The sequence below is a fragment of the Equus asinus genome, chromosome 14, assembly GCF_041296235.1.
Source record: "Equus asinus isolate D_3611 breed Donkey chromosome 14, EquAss-T2T_v2, whole genome shotgun sequence".
In the NCBI taxonomy this organism is placed as follows: Eukaryota; Metazoa; Chordata; class Mammalia; order Perissodactyla; family Equidae; genus Equus; species Equus asinus.
The window spans coordinates 45,984,221-45,998,232 of NC_091803.1; positions in this window are offsets into that span (position 1 = coordinate 45,984,221).

Below are 14,012 nucleotides of genomic sequence, written 5' to 3' on the forward strand. Positions count from 1 at the left end.
GGGGGAAGGCCAGCTTCAGGACCTAGCGCCTTCCAGGAGGGGGCTGTTAAGGGCCGACTCTCCGGTCCGCTGACCAGCCGGTGCGTGGGGAGGGGCCGAGGCTGAGGGCCACAGAGCGCCCCCTCCCGGCGTCGGGATCCTGGCGAGTCAGCCCTGCAGCCGGCGGCGTCACGTCGTCGGATCTCCGCCAGGCCCGGCTCCAGCCCCAGGAAAATCCAGGTGTATGGAAAACAGGTACACAAGGGGCTAGTTTCATATCAGCTAAAAATGCTTGCCGAGTGCTTGCAGGATGCCACGCACTGTGCGACAGTGGGGACAAAGGGTGAACAACCCCAGCTATCCTTGTCCTCATGGGTCTTGTAGTCCAGCAGGAACTGAATTAACTGACCAGGGAAACCCCACGATCTCCAAGCCATCAGGGAGATTGACCATCAGAAACCTTCACCCTCAAGGGTCTTTTTCATAGTGTTTTTCTACACACACCTGTTTTCATGGACAAGCAGGTTGCTCCCAGTGAGCACTCTGACTTCGGATTCCCACATTGGGAAGGTACATAATAGCACCTCCATTCTGAGATCCTTGTGAAGATTAAATGAGGTACCTTTTCAATACATTTGTGTGTGTGTGTGTGAGGAAGATCGGCTCTGAGCTAACATCTGTTGCCAATCTCCCTCTTTTTGCTTGAGGAAGATTGTCGCTGAGCTGACTGACATCTGTGCCAGTTTTCCTCTATTTTTTGTATGTAGGACAGCACCTCAGCATGGCTTGATGAGCAGCATGTACGTCTGCGCCCAGAATCCGAAGCTGCAAACCTCTGGCTGCTGAAGTGGAGCACATGAACTTAACCACTCTGCCCCCCAGGGGCCCCTACCTTCTCAATACATTATTAGCAATCATTACCAGGTGTCAAACCTGACCCATCAGCCCACCGTATGTCAGTTGCAGGACCCAGGTAGTGTCCCCTTGGCTGCAAATAAACCCCTAAATTTGGCTCCTGCAAATCGGACAAGAGTGAAGAACTCAATAATCTTGGTGGAGTTGAATCAACCAGAGACCCTCACTTCTGAGCCAGACCAATTCTTTCCCTGCTCTGGATGCTCTGCTTTCATTATTCACAACAACCCTGAGGGTGGCTCCTATTGTTATTTTTGTTTTACAAAGGAGGAAACTGAGGCACAGAGAGGCTAAGTAACTTGGTCAAGACCTTAGAGGCTAGTGGGTGGCATAGTCCAGATTGCAATCTCAGTCAGTCTGATTCTATGTGTTATAGCCTGCTGCCTCCCTGGGGCATCAGATAATGGCAGGGTGTGGGTGCGAGACATTCAAGAGCAATGTCCTCCTCCCCTGCCATCTTGCTGGGTTTCCTCCCTCCAAGAGTCCTTACTCTGAACACCCATCCTTTGTGACCTGCTCCCTTCCCACGCATTATGGACTGTCTCCCCTGTTAGAACCTAAATTCTCCAAGGAGTAGGACACAAGGACATTATATGCTTTGCCACTCCCCCTGCAGGATCCTGCCTAGGGCCTAGCATATAGTAAATGCTTCACAAATACTGCTGTTATGGACTGAATATTTGTGTCCCCCCAAATTCATAGGTTGAAACCCTAACCCCTAATGTGATGGTATTTGCATGTGGAGCCTTTGGGAGGTAATTAGGTTTAAATGAGGTCATGAGGGTGAGGTCCCCATGATAGGATCAGTGTCCTTATAAAAAAAAGGAAGAGAGACCAGAGTGTGTTCTCCCATGCTCTCTCTCTCAGCCATTTGAGGACACAGCAAGAAGGTGGCCATCTGCAAGCAACGAAGAGAGCCCTCACCAGGAACTGAAGCAGGCAGAACTTTGATCTTGGACTTCCCAGACTCCAGAACCGTGAGAAATAGCTGTCTGTTGTTTAAGCTGCCTGGTCTATGGTATTTTGTTATAGCAGTCTTAGCTCACTAAGAAACTTGCTGATAGATATATTTGGGGGACTGAATCTCATCCTCTCATCCTTCATCAGTAAATATTTATTGAACACCTCCTAGGTTCCCATTCATTCAAAGATGCTTATTAAGCTCTTATTATGTGTTCATGCAACAACATTCATTGAGGGCCTACTGTGTACACTAGGCAAGGCAATCCCATCCATGTTTCCCAGGAGATCTCTTAGTCTTGTGGGGATCCCTTACCTGTCAGTACCCAGAGGGGACACTTGCTCATTCTCACACATGCACCTGCTTGCTGCAAGGAGAGTTTCTTGCACAGCGAAGGAGCTTAGTAAGTGGTTCTTCAATGAATGCACAATGCTAGGTCCAGCAGGAAACTCAATGGTATAACCACGGTTCCTGCCTTTCCAGAGCCTTTATTCTATTCGAAGAGTTGAGAGTGACTAATAGAAGACAACACAACGGGGGCCGGCCCTGTGGCCGAGTGGTTAAGTTTGCGCCTTCCGCTTCAGCAACCCAGGGTTTCACCAGTTCGGATCCTGGGCATGGACATGGTACCGCTCATCAGGCCATGCTGAGGCGGCGTCCCACATAGCACAGAAGGACCCACAACTAAAAAGATATACAACTATATACTGGGGGATTTGGGGAGAAAAAGCAGAAAAATAAAAGGAAGATTGGCAACAGTTGTTAGCTCAGGTACCAATCTTCAAAAAAAAAAAAAAAGAAGAAGACAACATGAGGAAATGAGCCTTAAGACCTACATTGCAGACGTAGGAGAGAAGATAGGAACCAGGATGGATGAATGGCAGCAGACTGGGAACTCTGGCCCTTGAACTTAGCCAAGTCGGGGATCTCGCTGAGCCTTAGTTTCTCTATCTGTGAAATGGCGATCCTTGTGCCCATTCCAGGGCTGTGTGAGGCTCAGTGTACAGGCACAGAGGGTTCTACCGATGCCCTCCAGGGAGAAAGAGCACAACAGTAACGAACTATTATTGTTATTAATGAAGACTACAACCCACAGCGAGCGGGGCCCAGCCACAAGGACAGAGTGATGCAGGGAGTGAGATCAGGGTGACTGATGAACCTGGAGCTGGTGGCCTGGTGAGCATCTTTCCCAGTTGGCGCTGGCTTGCCATGCATGCCTCCAGGGTTGGGGCTGACTATGGGTCGGGTGTTTGTTCTGGGAAGCAGCCCTGGCTGCTCCTTACACCCTGCCCTAGGGAGAAAGGAGGGCTTGGAGTCAGAACTGGGGCCTTGGGGGCCAGCCTGGTTGCGTGCCAGTTAAGTTTGCACGCCCAGCTTCGACAGCCCAGGGTTCACTGGTTCGAATCCCCGGTGCAAACCCAGCACCGCTTATCAAGCCATGCTGTGGTAGGTGTCCCACATATAAAATAGAGGAAGTTGGGCACAGATGTTAGCTCAGGGCCAGTCTTCCTCAGCCAGCAAAAAGAGGAGGATTGGCAGCAGATGTTGGCTCAGGGCTAACCTTCCTTAAAAACACAAAAGGAACTAGGGCCTGTGCTTGGCCTGGCACCTATGACCCAACCCACCTGCCCACAGGACCCAGGGCTAAGAATGCCCAGGAGGCAGAGCCCCAAGGGCTAGCTGGGTCATTTAGCTTTGGGACAATGTCCCTGCAGGACTCACCTGACCCTCAGGAAACTAGTCTTAGAGGGCCTGATGTGCTCAGCTTTTGGAGTTCTGGAGGTCAAGGCCTGCATGCTAGCATGGGGCTGAGGGTCCTGGGATGGAGGTGCGGGGGTGACATTGGAGGTGGAGATGCCCATGCTGGCTTCTCTGCCCCCTAGAAGAGCCCCCGAGCTCCTTCATCAGTGCCGGCTTCGTGATCATTCACCTGTGCAGTCACACAAGCCTGGCACTTAGAAGGTCTCATGCTTGGCTGAATGTTCTGCGATCACCACCTTGAAATTCTTCATCTCTTTTGAACACAGGGCCCAGCATTTTCATTTTTCACTGGGTCCAGCAAGTTGTAGAGCCTGTCCTGCCTTCGTGCTTTGGTTTCCCCCAGTGTATAGCTTTTCCCTGAACGGGGCTTCCGACCCACTCCTCAGCCACGCCCAGCCAGCTAGGATTGCCTTAGGTAAGCCCACTTCCTGAAGATGGTGGCGGGCAAGCAGCTGCCCCGGCTACCCAATGGGACCAACCTCTCCGAAAAAGCCCGAGGCCGGCTGTGCGATGGTGGGTAAGTCACTCAACTTTCCTGAGCTTCTGGGTATGATAATATCGTACTTACCTCAGTTGGACTGTTGGGAGGATTAAAAGAGGTATTTCATATAAAGAGCACAATGCCTGGCACAAAATAAGTCCTCTATAAATTAGAACTACTAGTGTGTTTTAAAAATGAGGATTATTAGGGGCGCTAACTTGGAGGGCGGGAGGGAGGGAGGGGTCGGCTCCGGATCCCTACGGACCTGCCCCAGGAAGGAGGAGCCGCCCCTCCCGTGGCCCCGCCCCCCTGCCTTCCGAGGGAGGAGACCCCCCTCCAGGGCAGGGACGAGGGGGCGGAGGAGCGGGAGCCACACATTTTTGAGTCGTGACCAAGTGGAAACTCCCTCCCTGAGGCGGAAGCCGGGGGCGCCCCACTGGGGCCGGAGCCTCCGCCGGGGCGGGATCCTCGGGCCGGGGGTGGGGCGCCGCGGGGGACCCGGGCCCCGCCCCTCACCCGCCTCATGAATATGAATGAGCCGGCTGGGGCGAGCGGAAGTGCGGGGCGGCCCCGGCCCGACTGTCTCCGCCCCCGCCGCGGGCCCGGGGCCTGGGGGGCGTGGCCTGGCCTTGGACGCCCCGCCCACCGCCCCGCGCCGGGCCTCCTTCCGGCGGGCGCGCCCCGGACGTGACCTCGCGGGCGCGCGCCGGAGCCGCCCTTGGGAGGCGCCCGCGCCCCCCGCACAGGTAGGGCCGCCCTTTGTCCCCGGCGCCGCCCCCTGGAGCCTGGTCCAGCCTCCAGCGCCGGCTCGGGTACCCAGTGTGCGCTCCTCATCTTGCTCTGGCCCGGCCTGGGCGACCCCAGGGCGGGGTCCGCCGCTGAGCCGGGCCCCCAGGGCGCCCGCGGCTGGGGAGACGCGACGGGGATCCTTCCTTCCCGCTGGCGTGGCGCACAGGATGGAGGGTGCGGCACAACCTGCCCTCAGGGGGCTTAAGTTCCAGAGCGAGAGAGGCCAAGGGGTGAACCACTCCAATGTCCAGTAGTCAGACGAGTGTCAGGGTCGGGAGAAACGCGGGGAAGGGCATCAAGCAGGCGGCCAGGGAGCGTCCCTGAGAAGGTGACTTTTGAGTCAAGACCTGGAGGAAGGAGGGAACAAGCCGGTGCCTGGGGGTCTGAGGAGCCGCAGGGCGTTGAGGCCGCTGTGGCTGGAGTGGAGAGGGAGAGAGCATGATGAGGATGGAGTAATGATAGTAATGGCTCTCCTGTCGACTAGGTGAGTAGGTGCCGGCGAAGTGCTAGCTGCTGTACGCATATTATTTCCGTTCATCCTCAGGACAACCCGGACCTCCCTCCTGGGCCCTACCGTTAGCTGGGAGGAAATCGGGCTCCGGGAGGTTGAATAACTTGCCCAAGGTCACAGCACTGGAGCCCAAGGAGACTGACGTCATTGTCTGAAACACGCCCTGGAGACCTTGAGAAGACAGGTCCTCTTTGCTGCCCCTCAGTTTCCTCCCAAAGTGCTAGAGGGAGAGGGTGGTGACTGACCTCCTGAAGGGAGGGATGTGCAGGCAGGGTTCTTTTTGCTGACAGTCTGCCCCAAAACTGCTGTAATGCATATCCAGCCATTGGGGCCCTGAGACCTGTGCACAGTTGAGGGTGCACAGATGAGGGTGTAGAGGGAGCCTTCCCGGACGTCTGATCTCCTGGGAGAGGCTTTTGTTGTCTAGGAAGCACTTGTCACCCCTCCAGGCTCTGGAACAGGTACAAGTGGCTTCGGGGGAGGGAGGGCGGAAGGCCCAGAGCCTGGAAGAGGCTGCTTCTGGAAGTTGGGATGGGGTGGAGAGCCCAGGATGGCTGAGTGCTCTGGAGCAGGAGCGGTAACAAAGGCGGTGTCAGCCAGGCAGGCTGTGTGTACTCACCAGCAACTGCAGAACAAGCAGAATCACCCAGACGTCCCTGTGAGCCTGGAGAGATGAACACACACAAAACCCGCTCAAGTCTACGCCTGCCAGCCGGTTCTCTGACCACCCCCCAGAGGAGCCGCGAAGGGCCTCGGGGTTGCCAGTCGGGGCCCTGCCGGCTGTGCTGACCACTGCTCTGCTGGGGGTGGGGGTGGGGTGTTTTGTGCTCCTGTGAAAATCTGCCTGTGCCTCTGGTCCCAGGCAGGCTTGTGGGTTTCTAATGGGGGCAGAGATGGCGAGTCTTTTGCAGTTTGCCCCTTCTCCCGCCTGCCACAGTTTCTAGTCTTGGCTTTTGGTCTGTGGTGTGAAATGTGGCCCTGAGGAGTGGGACCCAGCCTTCTGTGTTTGAGCCTCAGGTCCTCAGGCAGTCAGAGGTCCTGGGGGTACAGGACTACGGGGGAACTTCCTATGAGGCCTGTTTGGTAGATGAGAAAGAGGCTCGGAGAGGTTAAGTGGTTTGCCAGAGAGCACACAGCTATAAAGAGAGACGGGATCCAAGTCCAAACTGTTTGACTCCTCAAGGAGTGGATTCACCTCACTAGAGGGGATATACTTTGCGTTTGGCTTGGAGATCCCCCCCCCCACACACACACATACACACATTTTGGGGGTATAGGGATGGCAGAGGAGATGACCTGCAGGGGACAGAGACACTTTCTGCTCTTCTCAGCGACACAGTCCCCAGGCCTTGTCCCCAGTCCTTTGTGTCTGGATGGAATCAGTCCAGATTCTAGGGTAGTACTGGTGCAGGTGGGGCCAGAAGCACCTTAGGGGGCGCCTGGCAGGGTCATCCAGCCAGGGCTTCCTCCTCATGAAGTCTGGGACTTTGGTCTTAGAGCTAGGCCCACTGGGTAAATGACTCCACCTAGGTGCCTGGGACCCATCTGGCCTTGAACTAAGGGGCCAGCTGGGAGTGTGATGGTGCCCAAGTGGAGGGAGAGAGGTCGTGAGACCACTGTGGATAGAATGCTGGAAGGAGATGAGGGTGGTCCCCTCAGCAACCCCTGTGGGCCAGGGCTTGTGGCCAACAGTTGCTCTCTGTACATTGTTGTATACTGGTGTTGAGCTGGTCCCTCATTCCCTCCAGACTCCTCACCTCCCTGGCGATCTTCTGAGTCTTAAAGCCTCTGTGGGTTCTCAAATTGGACATGCTAAACCAGTAAGTGCAGGATGGGGCCCAGGGATCTGCATTTTTAACAAGCTCCCAAGTGATTATGATGCACGTGGTCCTCTGACTAAACCTGGAAAACCACTGTCCTGGACCTCCCAGCCAGGCAGCCACGAGAAACCCCTTCTGGAGCCTTCTGGCAGATCGGAGCCTGGGGTGTGTAATTGTTTTCCACGACTGGATTTAAATGCATTCCAGTCTCCGTTGGGGCGCTGTCATCAGCTGAGCTGTTCCCCTGTTTAAAATAAATGATGAAGTCTCAAGGGAAAGCCCTGTCTCCAACCCTCCCCCGCCAAGTTTCCCAAAAGAGCAGGCTGTGCTAGATCACCCACTTACTGCTCAGCTCCTTGCTCTGTCCTAAGCTGTCCGCTCATGCAGATGTCACACGGAGACCCCTCAGCTGCTTCTCCAACAGCCTGTGGTTCTCCTCACCTCCTAAAGCCCTTCAGGGTGTGCTCCTCCTCCCCACCTGCCCGTGGCCCTAAAACCAGGTGTTTCCTACCCTTCTGGCCTTGGACCTTCTTAGTTGGATGCTTTTCCTCAGCTGCAGAGGCAGAAGTGAGGGGAACCCCCATCTCTGTTCAGGAGAGTCCCCAACATTTATACCCAGCCTCTGGGGTGCACCAGGCCTACTGTTTTAGGGGCTAGCTTGGTATCTCCCCTTGGCTAGCCCACTGGGGCTCTTCCACACTGGCTCTTTGAGGGGCCAGCCGGGTGGCGTAGTGGTTAAGTTCATGTGCTCCGCTTCAATGCCCAGGGTTCAAACGTTGGGATCATGGGCGTGGACCGACACACCGCTCATCAAGCCACACTGTGGCTGTGTCCCACATACAAAATAGAGGAAGATTGCCACAGGTGTTAGCTCAGAGACAATCTTCCTCACGAAAGAACCCCAGAAAAACAAAAACCAGGCTCTTTGATTTGAGGGGAATCTGGCTACACCTGTCACCCTAGGGTGGTCCAGCCAGTGTGGGTTCTACGTAGCTCTTTCTCGAAGCTGCCCACCCTGACAGAGGAAAGAGCACCTGCCATCTTTAAGGAGGCCCATCTCAGTAGCCAGGCTTCCCTGCCAGAAACTTCTGACTTCTTTTTGCTTCCCTGATAGAACTGTCCCTGAGCCCCCCACCCCGCTGGTGTCTGTTCTAGTGCCCCAGGCTTGCAGCCTCGCAGTCTCTCTGCATCTCGCCCCTACCTGCTCCCCCTCCAGGCTTGTTCAGCTTCCACCTCGGCAGCATCTCACGCCAGGGAGTTTCCCTAAGGGAGTTCTCCTTAGGGAACTCCCCAGTGGCCTGCCCACTTTGCTGAGAGCTGGACACTGAGCCCAGGGGCATCAGTTGAAGGGGCAGGCCCCCTCTGGACCAGCCCTTACGTCACCTGCTCTAAGACTGCCCAGCTTTCCTCCATCTGTGTTAGGGGCCATGTGGCGTTGGGTCAGTGTCCCTGGCCAGCGTCAGGGGTCTTGGTTCAGATCCTGGTTTTGCCCTAACCAGCCCTGTGAGCCAACAGATTCCTTGAGCCCTCGGAGTTCTGGTTTCCTGGTCTGTAACATCAAAGCTGGTAATAGTCCTATCTCACAAGGATCTTGTGAGGACGGACGTTACATGACCTCATCTCTAGGTGTCCTTAGCACATAATATTGCCTGATCTGTATTATCACATTTAATCCTCAAAACCACCCGGCTGGGTAGATCATCACTGTCAGGCCCATTTTGTAGGTGAGGAGAGGAAGGCTCAGAGAAGCCCAGTGATTCGCCCATGGCACACAGCTATAAAGTAGCAGAGGTGGGACTCAAGTGCAAACCACTCCAGAGCCTGAACTTCTAACCGCTAACCCCCTCTCTGGGTTCTCGTTCTTTGTCTATCTACAGCATGCCTGCTGCCTCAGGGATAGCAGTGAATGAACAGATGAGGCTCTCGCTTGCATTACATTACATTGCAGTGGGAGCACAGATAGGAAGAGAGGTGTAGGAACTTGGTGGAGCCCCCTCTTCCTCACTGTCTGCCCTGGGGGCACAGACCAGGAGTCCTGTCTGATTCCCCACTGCGCCTTGAACCTGAAGGCCTGCGGGTGGTGGGCATTGGCTGGATTGCACTGGATTTAGGTTTGACCTTGTGAAGGAGGAAGTGGCTCACAGCAGGACCTGGTGTAGGGTTTGAAGGCATTGGAATCCTCGGGGGTGGGGGCAGTGTGGGCATGGAAGGAACCAGGTGAGTCACAGGCCAGGCTGAGGGCAAGCTTTATTAGGGAACTGCCTGCAAATCAAGACGCCCCTGTGCTATACCACTTCACAGCCCCCAGGATGGCCTTGACAAAAGAGGAGGGGCAATAACAAGTGCAGAGGAGGGTAGGGAGGAACTGGAGCCCTTGCACACTGCCAATGGGATTGTCCAGTGGGGCAGCCACTTTGAAACAGTCTGGGGTTCCTCAACTTAGAGTCACCATTTGACCCAGCGATCCCATTCCTGGGTATATACCCCAGAGAAATGAAAACACATGTCCACACAAAACTTGTACACAGATGTTCATAGTTGCATTCTTCATGATAGCCAGAGGGTGGAAGTAACCCAAACGTCCATCAACAGATGAATGGATAAACAGTTGTGGTCTGTCCACACACTGGAATGTTATTCAGCCTTAAAAAGGAATGAAGTACTGGTGGATGCTATAACCCGGATGAACCTTGAAAACAAGATGCCCAGTGAAAGAAGCCAGATGCAAAAGGCCATGTACTGTATGATTCCTTTCTATGAAATGTAGGCAAACCTATAGACAGAAAGTAGATGAGTGGTTGCCAAGGGCCGGTGGCGGGGGAGATTGGGGGTAACTGCTACGCAGTGCAGGGTTTCTTTTTAGGGTAAGAAAAATATTCTAAACTTGATTATGATGATGGTTGTGCAACATTGTGAATATACTGAAAACCACTGAATTGTATACTCTAAAATGGTAAATTGATTGGTATGTGAATTATATCTCAATAAAGCTTTTATTAAAAAATATGAACCAGACTTCCCACGTTAGTGCTGACAGCAGGCGGAAGGAAGAGGACTCAAGGACTCGCCGAGGGATTGGGGGAGATACTTTGAGGTTCCATTGCTGCTGTTCTCGTGAAATGATGGCTGAGACGGGACTCTGTAGAGGAGCTTTCGGTTCATCCTTCGGGCCTCAGTTTACATGTTACCCCTGAGAGAGGCCCCCAGAACCTTCCCTTTGTCACTTGTTGTCCATCTCACCCCATTCTTTCTTTCCTTTATAGCTCTTCCCACACTTGGAATTGATTTCTGTCCGTGGACCCAATCTTGTCTGACTCTCTTGCTGGGCTGAGTTCCACGAGGTGGGGGCTTGTCTATATCTCGTTCACCACAGAGAAGGTGCTGGATGAATACCTGTTGAATGAATGAATGCATGTCTACTGGGGGTGGTCTGGGCTGGGGTCGGTGCTCGCTGCAGAGGAGGGAGCGAGCAGAGCAGATCAGGGTGTCTCCTGGCCCCAGTGGCTTTCTTTTTCTCTCTGTTCCACTTCCAGGAGAATGTCTGTGGAAAGGAAGCCCAAAGCCTGGTCTGGGTCTGGCTGGGAAGAGGCGCGGGGAGGGGAGGGGAGAGGAGGGGAGTGGGGGCGAGCAGGCCTGGGGAGGAAGTCTGCAGCCCCAGGCTGCCCTGCTGAGGGCGGCGTCTGTGTTTGCACCTTTGGAATGTGGCTGACTCACTCTGGAGGGAGCCCTGTGCAGCCACCGCTGCCGCCTTGGATCCAACATCTGGAGGCTGAATTCCAGGAGGAGAGAGACAGATTCCTGCAAGCAGATGCCAGCTTTGAAGGTCAAACTGAGTGATGGAGCTGCTGTGAGAGGAGGCGAGAGGGTCCAACACTCCCCTCCAGGATCCCCCCCAGGATTCTGGGAGAGAGGTGAGGCCCCCTCCCGGCATAGTCCCAGCCCCTAAGCTATGAGATCCTCTAAGGGGACAGCCTGGGGCAGGGAAACAGCCTAGCTCTGCAGTCAGACGTGGGTTCAAAGACCGGTTACTTAACACCTCATATAACTGCAAAGGCCAAGGGCTTAGCTGGTCCAGGGCCCAGCAATGGTGCTGGGATACTGGCCTGCATCTCCTGGCCCATGTCCTCTGGTGGCTTTCCTCTCCGGCCAGCACTCCCCGAGGCCTGTGAACTCCCAGCTTGTCTCTCCCCGGGACTCCAGCAAGACCCTCTCCTCGGCCCAGTTGTGGCCCAGCACATCCTGGACCTGGACACTGATTGGACAGGTCTGGGTCAGGAGCTCGTCCCAGCACAGGGCTGACACTCCTAGAACCACATGGAGAAAGTGGGACTCGGGGGTCCCCCAAGAAGCCAATGCCAGGTGGTAGGCAGAAACAGCAGACACACCCACTTTGCTAAACTGCTACCACAGGCCTGGCTCTGGGGCTTGTCCCAGGCACTGTGCTCGGCTTTATGGCTTTTGCCTACCCGGTGTCCCACCGGTTCAGTTCCTTAAGCTCTCGGAAGCTCCTTTTCTTCATCTATGAAATCTCAGAGGAGTCTTTGCAGGATTGAATGAAACTGTGCAGGCAAATCCCTTGGCACCTGCCTGGCCCAGAGGAGGCACGGTGCTGACTCGTCCACTTCTCATTCTCTTCCCTTTACCTAGGTTCTATGCGATCTGCCCTGTGGGCTGAGAGGACGGTGCATGTGTGCGTGTGTGTGCATGCGTGTGGGCAGCACCTTTTCTCTTCTCCAAGGAGTATTGTATTGGTTGGCTTCTCCCCAGAGAGGGTTAGAGACCACACAGGACAGAGAGTGGAAGCAGGAGGGCCAGGAAAGGGATGGAGAGAGAAGCATGTGGGCCTCACCTGCAGGCCTGCAGGCTCAGGCCTGCCTCTGGGTGTTGCCTCCCTGTGCCCTCAGCTCCACCTGGGGCTGGAGGAGGGGCCCAGGTGTCCTCTGCTCTGCTCCAGTTCTACTGAGGAGTGGCTGCCCCTGTCCATCCCATGCCACATCATAGGCGTGTCTGGTCATTTGACATTGCCGGGAGGGCCTGAATCAGGCTTGCTGATCTCTTATATTCTCTCTTCTCCTGGAACCCTGGAACGGGGGAGTGGGTCAGAAGGGGACCCCAGGCCTGGGCTTCTCAGAAGACGAAACTCAGTGCCTAGCGTAGTCTGAGCCTCTCCCACACCTTGGGAGAAACCTGGAGCTTCTGGGAGGGCGGAGGGCAGGCCTACTGTGAGCTTTTTGCAGCTATTTGTGAACTGAAGTAGAGCACCTCCCAGAATCTGCTTGGGGCACATGGAGCCCTGGAATGAGTGTGCCACCCTCTGGGCTTGGCGCCCTCCGCTGCTGCCAGCCCTGCCCGGTGGCACAGGTCCACGGGTGCCTGCTTGTCCTATCCCCGCCAAGCCACCCAAGTCCTCTGATTCTCAGCCCAAATGCCGCCTCCTCGGAGAAGCCTTTCCCATTGGCCACGAGGAGCCGTGGCTCTTGTCTAAGGCAGTGCTCAGTACTTCAGCGGAGCTTAATCGGGAACACCACATCAGCCAACGTCACCAACACAGCGATCGGCGGCCCCTGCCGTCGGTCTCTCCTCCACATCCCATGTGCACCGAGTGTGACCCCCTGTGACGGTCGTTCCAGGCTGCCAGGACCACGCTGCCTGGCTCTCTTATGGATGTTGAACGTTCTTTAATGTGTTCATCGGTTCTCTTCCATTATACGACAGACTCTCTGACATTGAAGGACATAGTAATAATGAGAGCCACATTTTCTGAACTCTTACTAACTTCTTTTTAAAAATTGAGATATAATTCACATTACTATAAAAGTCACCCCTTTAGGCGCTGGCCCTGTGGCCGAGTGGTTAAGTTTGTGCGCTCCACTTCGGTGGCCCAGGGTTTCACCGGTTTGGATCCTGGGCACAGCATGGCACCGCTCATCAGGCCATGCTGGGGCTGCGTCCCACATAGCACCACCAGAAGGACCTAGAACTGGCATATACAACTACGTACGGGGGGCTTTGGGGAAGAAGAAGAAGAAGGAAAAAAAAGAAGATTGGCAACAGATGTTAGCTCAGGTGCCAATCTTAAAAAAAAAAGTCACCCCCAGCAGTTTCATTACTTGTAACAAATGTCCCACTCGGATGGGTAATGTTGATAATAGAGGATGTATGCATGTGAAGGGGGCAGGCGGTGTATGGGAAATCTCTGTCCCTTCTGCTCAGTGTTGCTGTGAACTTAAAACTGCTTTAAAAAAAATAAAATCGATTAAAAACAAAAAAGAAACCCTGAACCCATCTGCAGTCACTCCCCACTGCTCTGTCCGCCCAGCCCTTGACAATCACCAATCTGCTTTCTGTCTCTACAGACACTACATGGCCTTTTCATGTCTGGCTTCTTTCACTGAACATCACGTTCTTGAGGTTCATTCATGTTGTAGCATTATTAGTACTTTGTCCATTTTTACGGGTGGATAATATTCCATTGTGTGGATGGCCCACATTTGTTTATCCATTCATCCATCAGTAGACGTTTAAGTTGTTCCTGCCTTTGGCTGTCGTGATTAGTGCTGCTGTGAACATGGATGTACAAGTTTTTGTGAAGACGAAGGTTTTCAGTCTAAGTGCTTTTTTTTTTTTTTTTGAGGAAGCTTAGCCCTGAGCTAACATCTGCTGCCAATCCTCCTCTTTTTTCTGAGGAAGAGTGTCCCTGAGCTAACATCTGTGTCCATCTTCCTCTACTTTCTATGTGGGACGCCTACCACAGCATGGCTTTTGCCAAGCGGTGCCATGTCTGCACCCGGGATC